We start from the raw sequence: 17,269 nt of genomic DNA on the forward strand, positions 1-17,269 counted from the left end.
GCCCTCACAGGCTGATGTTAGCTGAGGTGCTATTGTTGAGACTGGGATTGATGGTGTCCTAATGCATTTATATCAGCTCAAAATCACAGCGATGTTGGGACTTCTAAGTAATATGATGGTAGATGGCCCACATTTTGATTTTACGTTGGGACACATTGTGCCAACGTTGGGTGTACAGACACAGCAATATTTATTCAGCTGGTCTTGGGGAATTTGAGTTATGAATTATAATTAATGTAAATAAAAATGTCTTGTGATTTGGCATGAGACATGTATTGGATTTAAAAATGTTCTGCCTTTGGGCCCTGTTTTGTTTTTGTTTCCTTGTCTGCCATGTGCTAAAGGAGCACATGGCTCTGTTTTTGTGTTGTCCTTAGTCCTGCCTCAGTCCCTGCCCTCTCATTATCTTTCCCAGGTGTTCCATGTCTGTGGTCTATGTTCCTGAGTATATAAGCACCCTGTTTTTAATGTTGTCTTTGGTGGACATTTCAACTACTTGCTCTTGTTGGTTGGTTGGTTGGTTGGTAGGTAGGTAGGTAGGTAGGTAGGTAGGTAGGTTGGTAGGTAGGTAGGTAGGTAGGTAGGTAGGTTGGTTGATTGGTAGGTAGGTAGGTAGGTAGGTAGGTAGGTAGGTAGGTAGGTAGGTAGGTTGGTTGGTTGGTTGGTTGGTAGGTAGGTAGGTTGGTTGGTTGGTTGGTTGGTAGGTAGGTAGGTTGGTTGGTTGGGTTAGCCAGCATTTGGTCTTTACTAGTGTTCATTTTGTCAGCATAACATCTGTAGTATCTTTTCATCTCTAGTATGTTTGTGTCTTTCAAATACATTTGTCTTGATTTTCTAGTTTAGTTTGTGTCTTGCTTGCTTTGCAACCCTTTGTGTTAGCTGTTAGTCTACTGTGTTTTAACAGTTTTGTTAATTCTAGAATTTGTTAGTTAGCATTTAGCTCTATCCTAGCATAGTCCTCTTTGGTTAGTCCCTTGATTACATCAGTTTTAGATTCTTAGTTCTTCTCAGTCTTGCTTGGTTGTTTGGTTTTCTTTTGTTTTAAATAAATTGTTATATTGAATTTGTGTCCGCCTCCATAACATCCACCCACCGTTACACCACGTCATAAATGGTATAGAATACTATAAGTATATAGCATAGCACAATAATATAAATTCCTTTGGTGGGTTTAATTTTCACGTCTTGTAGGCATTAAGCACAACACCGCAGGAATCAGAAGGACATGGGTTTGAGTCCTTTTTATTTTTGCAATGAAGCATTTACAGTGGCAATGTCAAGGGGTCCAGGACTTTTCCAAGGCTCTCATACGCTATTCCTAAGTTTAGCTCGGATGTTTAGGCCTGGACTGTTAGAGCTAGGGACTGTACTGGACACAGCAGCAATGCACCAGTGTGTGTGTGTGGAACTCCAGTCCAGAGAATATATGACTCTACTGATTAATGTGACAAACAGTGCTGGAGCAGATTTGGACCTGACAAAGCCCACAGGGTATGCGGATCATACACTGCAGAGAAAGAGAGTGAGTGTGTGTCTGTGTTCGTGTGTGTATGTGTGTGAGAGAGAGAGAGTGAGAGAGTGCAAGAGCGCACCTTGAAAACACTCCACTTCTCCGACTGCAGGAAAAAAAAAGACTCTGTAACAAAATGGAATGAAATAAAGAGTCACAGTTATGGATGGAAACAGTTTCTGCAATCTATTTCTAATTTATCTTTATTGCAACCCCAGCCCCAAAGGCAATTCTGGGTTTTATGTGACATGAAAACACCACAAAAACACAATTCTGCCTTTGCTAATAATAACAAATTATCTTCCCAGGCGTTCTGCCACGGGGGAGAGAAAACAAACAGCCCACCCTGTTTCTGTAAACCAATCACTAAACAGCTCTTAGTAATTTGTTGGTTTTGAACCGAACTGTCAAAAGAGGAGAGAAAAATGATTTGAGCTGAAATAATTGCAATAACGTTTACAATAACAGCTTCTGCAGCAAATGACTTGTTATTTATTCTTAAGCACATTGGTCACAGTGAGAGTTCACTCACACGGGAAGAGTTCTTGTTCCTTCACCGGCGGCTCAGTCTGGCCTCAACTTTCCAGGGTACAAAACATGTCTAAAGCATTTTTATTTGTGTGTGTATAATGAATAATAACATTCAGAATTCAAACATTCTCCTGCTCTTTGTCATTTTAAAGTAATTGTTGCATAGTATTAAAAAAGGTAACCAAAAATAGTTTGAAATAAGAAGTGGTTTGAAATTGAAATTGTCTGTAGCTTGTTTGTGGTAAAAGTTTAACTATTTGAATTACCACAGAAACTCAATATTACCTTGAGATGTTTAGTTTTGTGAGCAGCTCGGCAGCGCAGCAGGTGGTGTTGCAGTCACACATCTCCAGGGACCTGGAGGTTGTGGGTTAAAGTCCCGCTCCGGGTGACTGTCTGTGAGGAGTGTGGTGTGTTCTCCCTGTGTCTGCGTGGGTTTCCTCCGGGTGACTGTCTGTGAGGAGTGTGGTGTGTTCTCCCTGTGTCTGCATGGGTTTCCTCCGGGTGACTGTCTGTGAGGAGTGTGGTGTGTTCTCCCCGTGTCTGCGTGGGTTTCCTCCGGGTGACTGTCTGTGAGGAGTGTGGTGTGTTCTCCCTGTGTCTGCGTGGGCTTCCTCCGGGTGACTGTCTGTGAGGAGTGTGGTGTGTTCTCCCCGTGTCTGCGTGGGTTTCCTCCGGGTGACTGTCTGTGAGGAGTGTGGTGTGTTCTCCCTGTGTCTGCGTGGGCTTCCTCCGGGTGACTGTCTGTGAGGAGTGTGGTGTGTTCTCCCCGTGTCTGCGTGGGTTTCCTCCGGGTGACTGTCTGTGAGAAGTGTGGTGTGTTCTCTCTGTGTCTGCGTGGGTTTCCTCCGGGTGACTGTCTGTGAGGAGTGTGGTGTGTTCTTTCTGTGTCTGCGTGGGTTTCTTCCGGGTGACTGTCTGTGAGGACTGTGTTGTGTGTTTTCTCCCTGTGTCTGCATGGGTTTCCTCTGGGTGCTCCGGTTTCTTAATACGGTCCAAAAACACACGTTGTTAAGTGATTTGATGACTCAAAAAAGAAAAAGGTGTCTGTAGGTGTAAATGTGTGTGTGTGTGTGTGTGTGAGTTGCCCTGTGAAGGACTGGCGCCCCCTCCAGGGTGTATTCCCACCTTTTGCCCAATGATTCCAGGTAGGCTCTGGACCCACCGCGACCCTGAACTGGATAAGGGTTACAGATAATGAATGAATGTTTAGTTTTGTAGCACTTATATTATGCATTCACTATGTAGTGCGCGCTTAAATTTAGAGTCCGTTTCTCATTAAGTAATGCCTCTGAGACAGCAAAATAACTCTTTGTTACCCAATATTAGACCAGGAATAAAGCAACATCCTCAGTCCTTTTGATGCTTTTCAACCTTCGGAGGCCTGTCCACCGTCCAAATGCCAGGCAATGGAGGGAGAGATCTCCTAAGTCAGTTTCATTTACAGAGCCAAACACCAGACCTTTTTCCAGTGCAAGGAGAGTGGAGAGAAGCAAATGGTGAGGAACCATTCTCTGAATATTCTAGAACGTGGAATGGATTAAAATCATGAGCATCACCTTTTAAAGAGTGTAAGAGGCAGAGATGCAGGGAATGAAACGTTCGGCCAAAAAATCGAGACTCTGCCCGTAATCATCCTCCAGCTCATGCTTCATCAAGCCCATTACTGCAGACAGTGGCTGGAGGCAGGGGGGGGGGGGGGGTCTGGCCTGGGGAACACACTGCAGCAGGGCCTGGACATGTGCGTCCAAGTGGAGAGGAAAGCGCTCTCCCACAAGTGCATTCAAACAGGCGCGCCGAACTGTTGGCAAGGCCATAAATGTTGCAGGAGAAAGAGCTTTTAAAGTGCGTCTGACTCAGATGAAACTTAAGTTAATAATTATTTAAAAGCTTGTGTACTTGTGTGCAGATCCCCACCACTCAGCAGTGTGTTTTTATGTGTGTGTGTGTGTGTGTGTAACAGAAATAGAGAGAGAGAGAGAGAGAGAGAGAGAGAAAGAGAGAGAGAGAGAGAGAGAGAGAGAGAGAGAGAGAGAGAGAGAGAGAGAGAGAGAGAGAGACAAATACAATGTAATAGGATCAGACATATACATGAGCATGAAGGAAGCACCCTGGCCCCTTCCTTCCCACCCACACAGTGCAATTTAGGCCAGAGAACAGAAAGGAAAGATACTCCCAAGGCCCAGACTTTTCTTTCTCTCTCTCTCTCTCTCTCTCTCTCTCTCTCTCTCTCTCTCTCTCTCTCTCTCTCTCTCTCTCTCTCTCTTGCCTACCACTGGAAGCCATCTCTGTACTCTACATCCCCAGAAGCCAATCACAAATCGCAAGGCTTGACCTCACCTGCTGCATCGCTGGATCCAGTTCTATACGGTCAATGGACACACTTCCCCTTTCTTCTGCCACCAAAGCTAGCAGTGGCGGTCTGGGTTCTGAGGGCTGCTTTGAAGCCCCTGGAAAAACGGCTCGTGTTTAATCAAAGATTTCACAGTGTTTGTTTATGTGCCGTCACAGACGGACCCATTACAAAGACCATTAATTGCTTGGGCAGTTTGCCCAGCGCTCACCGGCGGCAAAAGCACTCACCACAACATCTTCTGCTGATCGCTTATCCTCTTACCCAGAGAGTTCTAACATGGGGGAGAGAGAGTGAGATAGAGGCTCTGATGTACACAGTCCGTGTGCCACTTTCAGGCTAAAAATCAGATTCATTCCACCCCCTGGTTGTGAATAAGGAATGTCAAGGCAGGCTTTATACCTCCAGTCGAAGCTTAGTACTGAGCAATAGTGCTACAGAGGTAAGCTGATATACAGTAGTTAGGAGTCTTGCCCAAGGACTCTTATTGACATGGATCAACCACTGTGATTAGCAGGGTCAGGTGTGTAAAACTCTAAAGGCTCTAAATATTACCCAGTGGTGGATCTCCAGGATGGGGTTTGGCACATTCTAATAGGTCGGGACACACCACCAGCATTTTCAGCTCAACTCAATAGTTTTTCTTCTCCATTCGTTTCCCAAGGCCATGTCCTCTCCCATAGCTCGGTTCCACCAATACGGAACCAATATGGTCAGTTCCGAACCTAATTTGGAACCGCTGTGTGCATTTCCACCAACATTTATTGGTTCGTGAACCAGACATGTTCCTTCCTAGCTGGGTTTGTTGAGCTTGCATAACTCCAGAAAGTTCTCAAGGCCTCAAATAAAGTGTTATTATTACGTGGTGGAACTGGATGGGTTCTTCTGCAGTGTGAGAACATGCTCTGTTTGTGTTTCTGTTTGTGTTCAGTAGCGTCAAGTAGCATTGGCTACTTTTCTCCATTTATTTCTCCATTTATTTCTAGCTCTGCTGCTGAAATCAGCCACAGTGATTATGAAACTGAACACCCCACAACGCCCCCTGCTGGTGACGTATCCTTGGTTCCCATCAACACTGGTGGAAACGCAGGAGTGGCATTCACACCCCAAACACAGTCTAACTCTCTTCCAACAAACAGAAAATCAGCAGAAAATATTCTGGGTCACCTGCATTGTGTCTGCACACTCCCCCATAATGCACTGCATGGCTGTCCCATCTTTAGAACTTGCTGAGTGGCTGCGTTTTCCATTTACTGCACTGTATACTGTACCAGCATGTGCTGTCTGCTAACTTTCAAACTTCTGAGCCATTGGTCCAAGTTTGGAGCTGCAGCAGCCCCCAGAAACATTTAGACACAACAAACACAGGCTGATGGTAGAGTCCTCAGACCAAAGATGATGGATTCTGATCAGGATTCATAGAGCCTTGGTGCGATTCAGTGACCCAGTCCCCTGGTGGGTTTTCCCGTTTCCAAAATTGCTGTGGTGGAATTCAGCGCCCCGGTGATAGGGTCCCTGTACCATTTGGTCATTTGAGTTTCATTTTGGAAAAGGGAGAAATGGGAAATGGCTCTTCATGTGGTTTTCAAAACCAATTCGGATCTTAGAACCTGGATTGTTCTAGAACCTCGTGAACAGTGAGAACAACAGAGAAAAGCAGCCTAAACATGAACATGTCTTTCTTCTGAAATTGGGTCATTTTCCCAGTTCAAAGTGAGTGACCTTTTCTTGTTCTGGAACCTATTCGTGTTGGTGGAATTGCACCAAACAGGTCCAAATTAGCCGTGTAAACCAGAACCAGAACCAATACCAAGTTGCTGGACGAGGACTAGTTTTATGGACGAACCCCAACCAGGCTCCAACCAGACTGCACTGGGGCTACTGTAAAGAACAGAGGTGGAAACCTCTGGAGCTTCTGGATTTTCTTCTTTATCTTCTAAGAATATAAACTCATTCACGTTTATACACTGGAAGTGATGCCTGCAACATGTTCCCACTAATGCTGGGTGTTTCAGAGGAGCTGCGATGCATGGAGGTGCAGTGGGGCTTTGTGTTAGCAGCTGTAGCAGTGAGCAGTGGAGCGCCAGAGAGTGAAGATCCACCACTCAACACAACAAAGGTAAAAAAAAAAACTGTGACTGCTAGAGACAATGTGGCAAGAGAGGAACAGCGTACAAATCCTCTCATGCGCGTCCGCTCCAAGAGACACTCACAATGCAACACATTTAGTCTCGCTGCATTTGTACATAGGATTAGCTTCAAATGCGTATGAGAACATGCTTGTTTTTGTACCTATAATGTCCCATATATTCGTACAAATATACAGTATATATCTATATATAAGCTCACAATTGTTGTGTTCGGAAATTATTCCCCCCTTAGGAGCTGTGGTGGATTCAGCTACTTTGAAGAGCCCTCGTTGTGGACGCAGCTGTATTATATACACAGAGAGGCATTAACATGAGTCTAAGGAAACCATGCCCTCAGCCAAAACCCACCTAGAAGGGTTTTAAAGGGTTTTGTGACAGTGAAGCCCCATTCCAATAGGTTTGCGATGAGTGAGAATAAATACTATTCACACTATTGATGTTATGAGTGAGTGCAATCAAATCTGCACAGAAAATGTCCCACTATGTACTGTAAAGTGTTCCTGAACTTCTGTAACTGAAGTACAACAGGACAAACCCCATATTAAATATTGTACGTTTGGTTTCAGAATCAAATACATGTGGCAATGAACATTTCAGACGTTCGGTTACCATCACAATGAATGTGAAACACACGGCTGTTTGTTCTAGAGTGAGACCGTGTAGGTCAAACACATCTGAGTGACTCTGGTTACATCTTAACAAATTAATTATGCAGAAATTAATTGCTGTCTCCTTTAATATTAAAGACAATTAGTAAACATTAATGTAAACATGCTTTTATTGGTTTGGCAATTGACACACACACACACATGTATACCTAAAGCAGCAGGCAGCCATCCCGGTGCCTGGGGAGCACTTGGGGGTTAGGAGCTTTGCTCAAGGGCACTTCAGTCCTGAAGGTTGAAGGAGGAGACAGAGTCTTCCTTCGCTCCCGCCCCCTGACCAATTTCTCCAGCAGGTCGAGGGTTCGAACCATGACCTTTCCGCCCTAAAACCTCTTCAGGCATCATCTTTTCAAAGAATAACACGGTATGGAGTGTTCTTATTGGTCTTGCGTTGTCTAGATTTGACCTAGACAAAACATACACACACACACACACACACACACATGGCTAAGCACATGGCTAAGCACTCAGCTCCTCCTTCAGTGACTCAGAAATCCTCCTCTTTGGTGCCTGTCAGTAGATCACCTGAAGGAGTTCCTGCAGAGAGAGCACTTTTTACTCTGCGTGAGCCAGGGCTCATGGAGTGAGTCAGTGTGTGTGTGTGTGTGTGTGCGTGTGTGTGTGTGTTTATGTGTAAACCACACAGTCGTGCTCCAGTGGTTATCTCAGTGCTCCTCCTAGCAGGTGACCTGTCCTTGTGCTGGACAGTGCTGCAATGTATGTGTGTGTTGTGTGTGTGTGTGTGTGTGTGTGTGTGTGTGTGTGTGTGTGTGTGTGTGTGTGTGTGTGTGTGTGTGCGAGTGAGTGTGTGTCTGCTTTTATGTACGTGATGAATGTGTGCAGGGAACAGGTGTATTAATCCTCCGGCTCTGAGGCCCGAGCCAGTGGGGTCTGCCAGGTACAGCCTCCCCTCCCGGCTCCATTGTTTCCAGGCCTCCAGCAGAGTCTCTGTTGGGCTGGATCATCGGCTTCGTTTCCCAATCACACCACAACAGCCAGGCTTTCAAACACAACCTGCTGGGGCTCTGCGGCATGCTACGTTTAATACTGATGATCGGTGAGGCTGCTTCATGCTAAACGGCCAGTGAAAGTGGTCAATGAAACCCTCCAACCACAGGGCCTCTGGAGTTTAGGTTTATTTACAAAATAAGAAGTTTTACTTTCGTTTCTCCAGAGAATGTGCTGCAAGGTGCATCACTTATTTTAGCAAATGTTAGCTTTGCAGTTTTGTGCTCATTTGTACTAATGCATAGCAACTTACACACCGTCCACAGAGGCTGGCCTTACACACTCTCTTGACCCTCACTGAGAGGCTGGGTGTTACCTGTAATTTAATAAAGTCGGTCGAACCTGACTGTTTTTAACTAAATATATATTATTTAACCATTTTGTACTTAACTCAAGGGGTCACTGTCTGTGAAGAGTGTGCTGTGTTCTCCCTGTGTCTGTGTGGGTTTACTGTTGAATGTGTGAAAAGGTTCACATGAGTGTGTGAGTGACTGGGTGAGTGTGTAAAACTGTTCACTGTGAGTGTGTGTGTGTGTGTGTGTGTGTGTGTGTGTGTGTTTGTGTGTGTGAGTGAGAGACAGAGAGAAAAAGAGAGAGAGAGAGAACGACTGAGAGAGAGAAAAAGAGTGACTGAGTGAATGTCTGAAAGTCAACAGGTGTAAATTTGTGAATGAATGTGTGAGTGGATGAACTTTTTCACAGGTGTGAGTGTTTTGGGGTGAAAAACAGTGAGAGAGAGAGAGTGAGAGAGAGAGAGTGAGAGAGAGAGAGATAGAGAGAGAGAGATAGAGAGTGAGTGAGAGATAGAGTGAGTGAGAGAGAGAGAGAAAGAAAGAAAGAAAGAAAGAGAGAGAGAGAGAAAGAAAGAAAGAAAGAGAGAGTGAGTGAGTGAGAAAGAAAGAAAGAAAGAGAGAGTGAGTGAGAAAGAAAGAAAGAGAGAGAGAGAGAGAGAGAGAGAGAGAATGAGAGTGAGTGTGAGTGAGTGAGTGAGTGAGTGGGTAAGTGAGAGAGAGAGAGAGAGAGAGAGAGAGAGAGAGAGAGAGAGAATGAGAGTGAGAGAGAAAGGGTGAGTGTGTGAGTAAGTGAGTGAGTGAGAATGAAAGTGAGTGTGTGAAATTGTATGTGTGTGTGAGTGAGTGAGTGAGAGAGAAAGAGAGAGAGAGAGAAAGAGAGAGAGAGAGAGTGAGAGAGAGAATGAGAGTGAGTGTGAGTGAGTGAATGGGTGAGTGTGTGAAATTGTATGTGTGTGTGAGAGAAAACAATCCTTCGGAATGTGTCTAAATTTCCCTGACAACAATGACATCACTCAGCAGCTGCGTAGCCAATCAACAGGGAAATGCTAGTAACATTAACAAATAGTAACACTAACAACTTTTTAAATGGCCCTTCTCCATTTTATTATTTTATTAATAAAATAAACAAATAAATATGCAGTGAACAAACAGAATTATGTTCGCCATTCTCTCCTGAAATTTCCTTCGTCTCTATCTCTGTGGAAAAACTGGTTCTGTGTTTCTCTAAGAGGTCGTATTCGAAAAACCGCTGGAATAGACTTTGAGAGTATAGTGTAGTCTTCATCGATATGTCAGTGTCATTTCAACTGACGATGTTCTTAAACCCTTCTCAACAAGCTGCGAGCAAACTCCATGTTCCGATCAAACCCTCCCCCTGAAACTGCCTCCAACTTTTCTGGCAGCGGAGTGTTAGGTAAGACAGCCACAAGCAGTTCGACATACACACTTTGTTATTTTAACATGAATAATTGAAGCTCTCGGTGGGAGTGAGTGTTCGGTGTGTTTCAGCGTGCATCATGCCCAGTATATCTGCGCTACAACAAGACACACCCTCAGCATAGTGGACGGCATCTATGAGGCGCTGCTGAGCTGCCCCCGTGGTCTCTCGTCAGAGCGGCCTTTCTGTCGGCGAGGTGGGCAAAGTTTTCGAGGGCTCCTGATCTGGTGGAGTGCTTTTTTGCTTTTTTCACCGGAGCTTGGCCCTGGGAGTGCCTCTGAAAGATTCATCAGGAACCGCTCCGGCTCCCTGCTCAATATTTCACACAGGCCACACTCCCACGCAAAGTTATTACTGTGCCTAATCGCACATACAAAGAGCGAGAGAGAAAGGGCGAGAGAGAGCGAGAGAGAAACAGCTCCAGGGTCCTCAATGGCCCTTGATGTCATTAATGTTTTAGTGATGTCATGACGGTGCAGAGCGGGCACTCTCGCCGCACTGATGAGTGATTCTTTAGTGCGCACTCATTGGTTGCTTCTAAACGCTGTCATTAGCAAAGGGATGTCAAGTAAACGAATGTGCCTGAACCGATTGAACTTCCACTGTCGGGAACTTTCCCAATCCCTGCTGAGCACATTTCAAGGCAGGGTGTGATTCAACTGGGAAAACAGTAAATGATAGAGGGGTACACAGGGGCATATACTGAGAACCTAGGATTTGACGTTGGAGACTCCAAAATGTGCTTCTTCATTTACGTCATCGGTTTCCAGTCCCAGCCCCAGTGTTAACTAAGTTTTCTGTGTGACAAAAAAAGTCTTCAGCAGATTTTGTCACTGAAGTTTACAATGATGACTCTTATCCACATCAAAGACTAAACAAGGACTAAGTAAAAATAATCTTTTTTTGCACTTTTCATCATAGTTTACATCTTCAAATGATCAGCTTTATTTAGTTCTTATCTAGTTTTTGTTTGAGAAGCAAAATGTCATTTATCACATGTTGTTTCTTATTAAAAGCAGAAAGTCACAAGGAAATATAAACAGGAAAATGCTCCATTTGTTTCACAGTACATTCTTCAGTGTTAAATCAAAACTATTAGAGTTAACACTGAAAGAGTTAAATTATTACACTAACAATGTTCATTTAACACGTATAGTGTTGATTTTTAACTCAACACAGTGAATTCGCTGTGTAGTCTGTTTACTGTTGCCAGGACAACGAGGGCTGGGTGGAATTGTGAGTTGACTCCCAAACAATCATTTCTTTGAGAGTCGTTTGTATGAACTGCTGGCCAATGATTCACAGAGTTGAAGTTCTTGGAGTCGACTCCCTGTGCAATGAATTTAATAAATAGTTGGTGGTCAGAGGGCAACTCTATGGGAAAGGAACAGGCGACATTATGGGAAGCTATTACCGATTCGCTCATAGATAAGCAATAAGTCAGACTAGAGATGTATGCAGAAGTGATTCATTCAATGAGTGCCACAGCAGACAGCGTATTTTGTCTTTCTGTTCCAGGGAAGGCATGTTTTTTTTTTTTCCTGAGGAAGCACTCATGTGACTGTACTCTTGTTCCAGAGCCATATGCTCCCACTATGAGGAACACAGCACTTGTACGGTGGTACATAGTTTGCCACTTCTCAGCAGGCTCAGAAATGCGATGTGAGAGCAGAACTACAGGCTGCTGACCTTTCCCAGGCTCCAGGGAAGATGCTCTGACAAATTAGAATCAACACTCAGCATCTGGAAGCCTGAATTTACATTCCCATCTCTCGTGCTGTGTCTACTGTACTCGTGATACATAGTGCCGTGCTCTCCTAACTTGCTCAGTGAATGCATGTGTCTGTGTGTGTGTACCACTCCACTCCTATGACCGATTTCTCGGCTGTTGAAATATACATACGTCTGCTTTCAGCGTCTCCCTCAGCCCTGTCATCTGCAGAACAGTTGTAGGGAGAGAAGCTGAAGGCAGAATGGGGTTGGTAAAAGCATAAGCTTGTGGCTCCATGAGCCGACAAATGGGATCTGCTATTCACACCTCTCCTCAGGCTAGAGTCAGGGCCTGGACAAATCGCAGCTGCTCTGCTCCAGTCCGGCTCGCACCTTCAAATCTTCTGACATGCCTGCAAGTGAGCCCTGGACATAAGGGTTTCATATTTGCTTATGTCCACTAAGGAAGCTCCTGCCCACTGGGGGCGCTCTTTTACTGTGTCCTCTCAAACCATCTTTTATTTACCAAAAGAAGAGATACTCGCAGCATTTTTTGCTAGCGATAGATTTACACAAGAACAACACTCTGCTGTGCCTATCCATTTGGATTTTAAAGTAAGATTTAAAGACTGTTTGAGACTGTTTTAAAGTAAGATTTAAAGACTGTTTGAGAAGGGAATTATGAACGTTGTCTATGACATTGTCATAATGGTCCACTATAAACGTATATATAAAAGTGGTGGCGGGTTTTCCTTTTGATTCATTCATTTCTGGTACAATTTTATAATAAGACACTTATATATGTTTGTAAATCATGTCAAATCTGTTTATTAATGGTCATTAAATATGTTATAAATGCATTAAAAGGCATTAATAACCAGTTATAACACATGCGACATGTAGTTAAACCTCAGACGTTGCCAGATACTCACCTTACATTGTCTTCCCCATCAGTTGACATTAAGCCAGTCAGCTTCAGCCCAGCTTTGTTCCGATGTTTAACCAATTAACCACCAGGTTTAATTAATTACCACAGAGTGCATTTTAATACATTAATGAACATGCGAAATGACAAAACTCACATTCTCAGGTCTTTCTTTTTCTTTACCTTGATATTTTCTGTAAGTGTTAGACCAAAAAAAAAAAAAAAAAAAAAAAAAAAAGGTCACTTTTGGTCACTGTTGCTCTTTCTGCATTTGTTCCAAATGATTTTTCATTGTTTTTAAGGTGTTAACAACCTAATTAATAACCGTGTAATAAACATGATTGTATGCCATTTATAAACCGTTTTTTTAATGTAGTCTTATTTTAAAGTGGCACCTCATTTCTTTTCATTGAAAGAGTGGACCCATGTTTGGACTTTTATTATTTTCATGTGGGAAAGGTAAAGTGAGGAAAGTGATGTGTGATCTACAAACATGAATGTCATGATCAGCTGGTCACTTTGGGATCTGCTGGTTAGGATTAAGGTTCAGTTTTAGTGCTAGCATTACGCAAATACAAATCTATTCCGTTTGTGACCTTTTGGACAGTGTTTAAGTTTAAGGTTATGGTTAGGTTTAGGGTTGAGAGAGGTTATAAGCTGATATTGACTATCATTTCTGAGTTGCCAAATGATATTTAATTCACACACAACTTCACAAAATCTGTCGATAAACTATGTACAGTTTCACCTTAAGACCAGTCTTCCCTGGCAAGATTGTACCTGGTCACCCTTTCTCTTTATGATAATGAAGAACTAACAGAAGATGTCTTGGTTTCCTTAAACGTATACCGTATTAATACTCAAGACTCGTATCCATCTAATAAATCTCTGTCTCAGCGCTGACAGATACACCGAGCAATCAACAGGAATTACTCTGAATGCAGAGACGTTTTCTTTTTACACAGAGAAAGGTAATGAAAGCAGTGTGGTGCACGCTGCGAGGCATTGATGCCACAATACAAAATACATTAAAACAATGCGAAAACATCATTTCCCACCTCAGAGTGGCACGGCGTGAAAACGGATTAGAGGTTTGCTAGCGCTTCCCGCGAGGAGCATTTTAATTCCGTTGGACTCGGGAGGTTGTTAAAATTCCTGGGAGTGCTCGATTCGAGAAAAGGCTGACGACTTGAAGAAGCGAGGAGCCTGACCCAGTTTCGGAGCGTCTGGTCATGGTTTTAAAAGCTGATCGGCTGCTCCCCTTCGCCAGATGGGCGAGCTCGGGCTGCTCATGTCTACTTTCAATTATTCAGCTGAGGAGCATTATATTCTTTAGACTCATGAAAAGTTGATTCCAGGGGGGATCCACAGAGGCAGCTCTAGCTTTATCTTGTCGGGAGAACTTGTCCTCCGCTCTGGCAGATCAACCGTGCAGAATTTGGACCTTCCACCGCTTGAAGACCAGATGCAGCTGCGTTTTGTTGAGCAGCAACCGATGGGAGTCCTGCTACATTTTTACTGGTGGATAGGTCTGTTAGGTGAATGCGCAAACAAATTAAGCCCAGCTGATTACATTAAGCTCCCCGTCTCATTTCTCTTGCGGCGAGCATGGCCCTTGAAAGTGGCGGAACCATGTAGAGCATATATTAATCAAATCCAATTACCCGTAATTGTATGTCTCCATTTTGTGGCTAAGTGGCAACGGTGAGGACAAACGCATATTCACCGTAGATCCTGTAATTGATAGTGTCTTCGTCATTAGGTAGAACACCAAGTCTGCGGCAGGCAGACAGTGACGCTCCTGAGGAGCCCGTCCCATTGATAAAGCAGACAGCCGCATCAATACAAATCATCTTTGCTCGGCGGGCTACACGGGGAGGATCATCAGTTCGGCGAGGCAGCTTGTAGAGATGTCAATAACACACGTTTGTTCGATAGATAAATGAATATTAACAAGCTGGAGAGCGTCTTCAGGTACCACTGAGCTGGGGAGTGTGGAATTAACAACCCCCCCGGCAGTCAATCCTTGATTTATGCTTAAGGGAATCTCCTGAGTCACTTAATGGCACGAAATGACAGGGTTTAATGAAGATATATGCCTCTAATCCACCTTCCCACGCAACATGCGTAAACAGACCCCAGCAGTTAGTCTTCAAATTAAACCAACATCAGCTCAGTGGGCCGAAAGGCAGCTTTTGAAGAGTTGCCACCTTTCCCCAAGGTCTTCCCACCTCTTTAATGTCTTCCGTAGCTTTATCTGGTGGGTGGGGTGAGTAAAAAAAAAAAAAACAGCTTTTGGATTAGAGAAGAGATTTAAGAAAGGCCAGAGGTCACTCCGAAGCTTGCTGATAAAGTGTTCTTTCCTGGCAGCACTCGAATCTCCAAGGCAGCGCCGGCGCTTTGATTTATCTGCAGTCAAAGAGGCCTCCACGCTGGCCGCGAGTTCCAAAGCAAACACAGCACAAGTGCTGGAGGTCAGTGGGCGTGAGGTGATTATGATGAAGCCATAGTCAGCTTGAGAAAGTAGTCCCAGTCCCAAGGTCTGTCATGTAGCAGTACAGCAGTATTCTCCCTTTGAAGCTACAAGTTTCATGCAAAACTAACACAGTTCTGGGTCTTAATGAAATGTCAGTGACCTGCTCAGGAACAAAAAAACCACAGCAGTGTTCTCACCTTGTGCAAACAGCCCCATTTAAAACAGTCCTGTTCCTTTAAATGATAATGAGCTGCTCTCTGTTCTCTTTCTTCTTCTCGTTCTTGTTTTCTCTGGTTTTACTCAGTGCGCTTATTTCTCCGTGTGCTCGTTGTGTCTGTTTTGTTGCATTTAACCTTGTCTTGTGCCCTCAATCAGGTCCAGCACTGTATGAGACTCAGATGAGAAAATGGAACTATTCCAAAGTGATAGAAGCAACACAAAAGAATGAACCATTTCTTATAATCTGAGATTCCTAAAATCTGATGAAAATTGTGTGGTCTTGTTTCACAGTGTGTGTGTTAATGGGTTCCAGATAAACACATCAGTGTGCACTGAGCAAGTGTGTTTTTATTTTGCATTTCATTTAAGGTTCATTACAACGCCTTGTTACAGGTTGATTACAGTATTACAACTTCAGTTTCAGTGTATAACCATGTTATTACATTTTAGATAAGTAGTAGCTTTCAGGGGTACAAGTGAAATTAAAGCTATAAGCAGTGCTACAGCAGTAGTCCAGCTGTAACTGTGATTTAATCAATTTAATTAACGTGCAACTACAGAGTTCTTACAGACACATAAGAACATTTGATCCAAAGTTTTCTTCTGACAGAGATGAAATGCTTCTCCGCTTGTTTTGACAAGCCTTCCTTGCACTAGGATTATGTACTCACCTCTTCTCCGCAAGACCAGGCTGAGCATCACAACGAACGGCAGCCGGGCAAAGCAGCACACAGCCTCAGATTCAGTGACATCTCCCATTTGTCTCTGCAGTATCTCCTCGTTTCTGAGCTGCAGACGCTTTACACTGGGGACCTCAGACCAGAGTGAGATAAGAAAGAGAGTATGATGTAGAGGACAATGGAGCAAAAGATGGGTTTTGGCAGGTATATGTGTGTGTGAGTGTGAGTGTGTGTGTGCGCACAGATGCGTGTGATGAAATGTAATAGACACGTTCATTGTGTAGCCAAGCCGGAGCATCCATCACTATCAGCTGAAACATACTGGAACTGAATTTTCTGCTGTGCAGGTCTTTCATAACTCTTTCACTGGGGCCACAGGTTTGAACGCTGTTAAAGCACTGAGATGAATAACTCACATGATCTCCACATGCTCTCTTTGAATGCTGAATTCATCTACCGCACATGGGGCTTAACCTTCCTCTTGTGTTTGGGTCATGACCGATCCGTTTTTAGGTTTTAAATGCGTCCAAGTGCTCCATAAATTTGTTTATTGCATCAAGAACTTCTATTTCAACAAATCAAAAATCAAAATAAAAAAATATATAAATAAATAAATAATAAATAAAATTTAAAAAATTGTTTTTTTACTAAATTATAAAATGCTCTTATTAAAATTATGGCTTTTCTGTTGTTAGGGTCAATTTCGACCCAGGTATAATTTTAAATCAGAAAACAACAACAAGTGCCAAATATGGACTCATAAACACACTGTACCCCAACAGCCTACAGCTGGCTCCTCCTACAACCACTCGAGCGTCAATTAGGGGCTTCTATCTTTGTCTGTTTCTCAAAACAAGGAAAGACAGACATGTCCAGACATGTAAGGCCCAGTCAGTTTAGAGTTAGAGTTTTGTAGAGTGTACATCTCCAGTTTACAGTCTGCAACAATGAACAATTAAAACCAGTCCTTATATGGATAAGGAAGAATAACTAGGTCAACAAGGGCGGCACGGTGGTGCAGCAGGTAGGTGTCACTGTCACAGAGCTCCAGGGGCCTGGAGGTTGTGGGCTCGTTTCCCGCTCTGGGTGACTGTCTGTGAGGAGTTGCCCTGTGAAGGACTGGCGCCCCCTCCAGGGTGTATTCCCGCCTTGTGCCCAATGATTCCAGATAGGCTCTGGACCCACCACGACCCTGAAGCGCTTACAGATAATGAATGAATGAATGAATGAATGAATGAATGAATGAATGAATGAATGTATGAACAAGGTCAACAAGAGGTAAGAAACAAACTGGTTGATAATTAATAGTTT

The sequence above is a fragment of the Hoplias malabaricus genome, chromosome 6, assembly GCF_029633855.1.
Source record: "Hoplias malabaricus isolate fHopMal1 chromosome 6, fHopMal1.hap1, whole genome shotgun sequence".
NCBI classification, from domain to species: domain Eukaryota; kingdom Metazoa; phylum Chordata; class Actinopteri; order Characiformes; family Erythrinidae; genus Hoplias; species Hoplias malabaricus.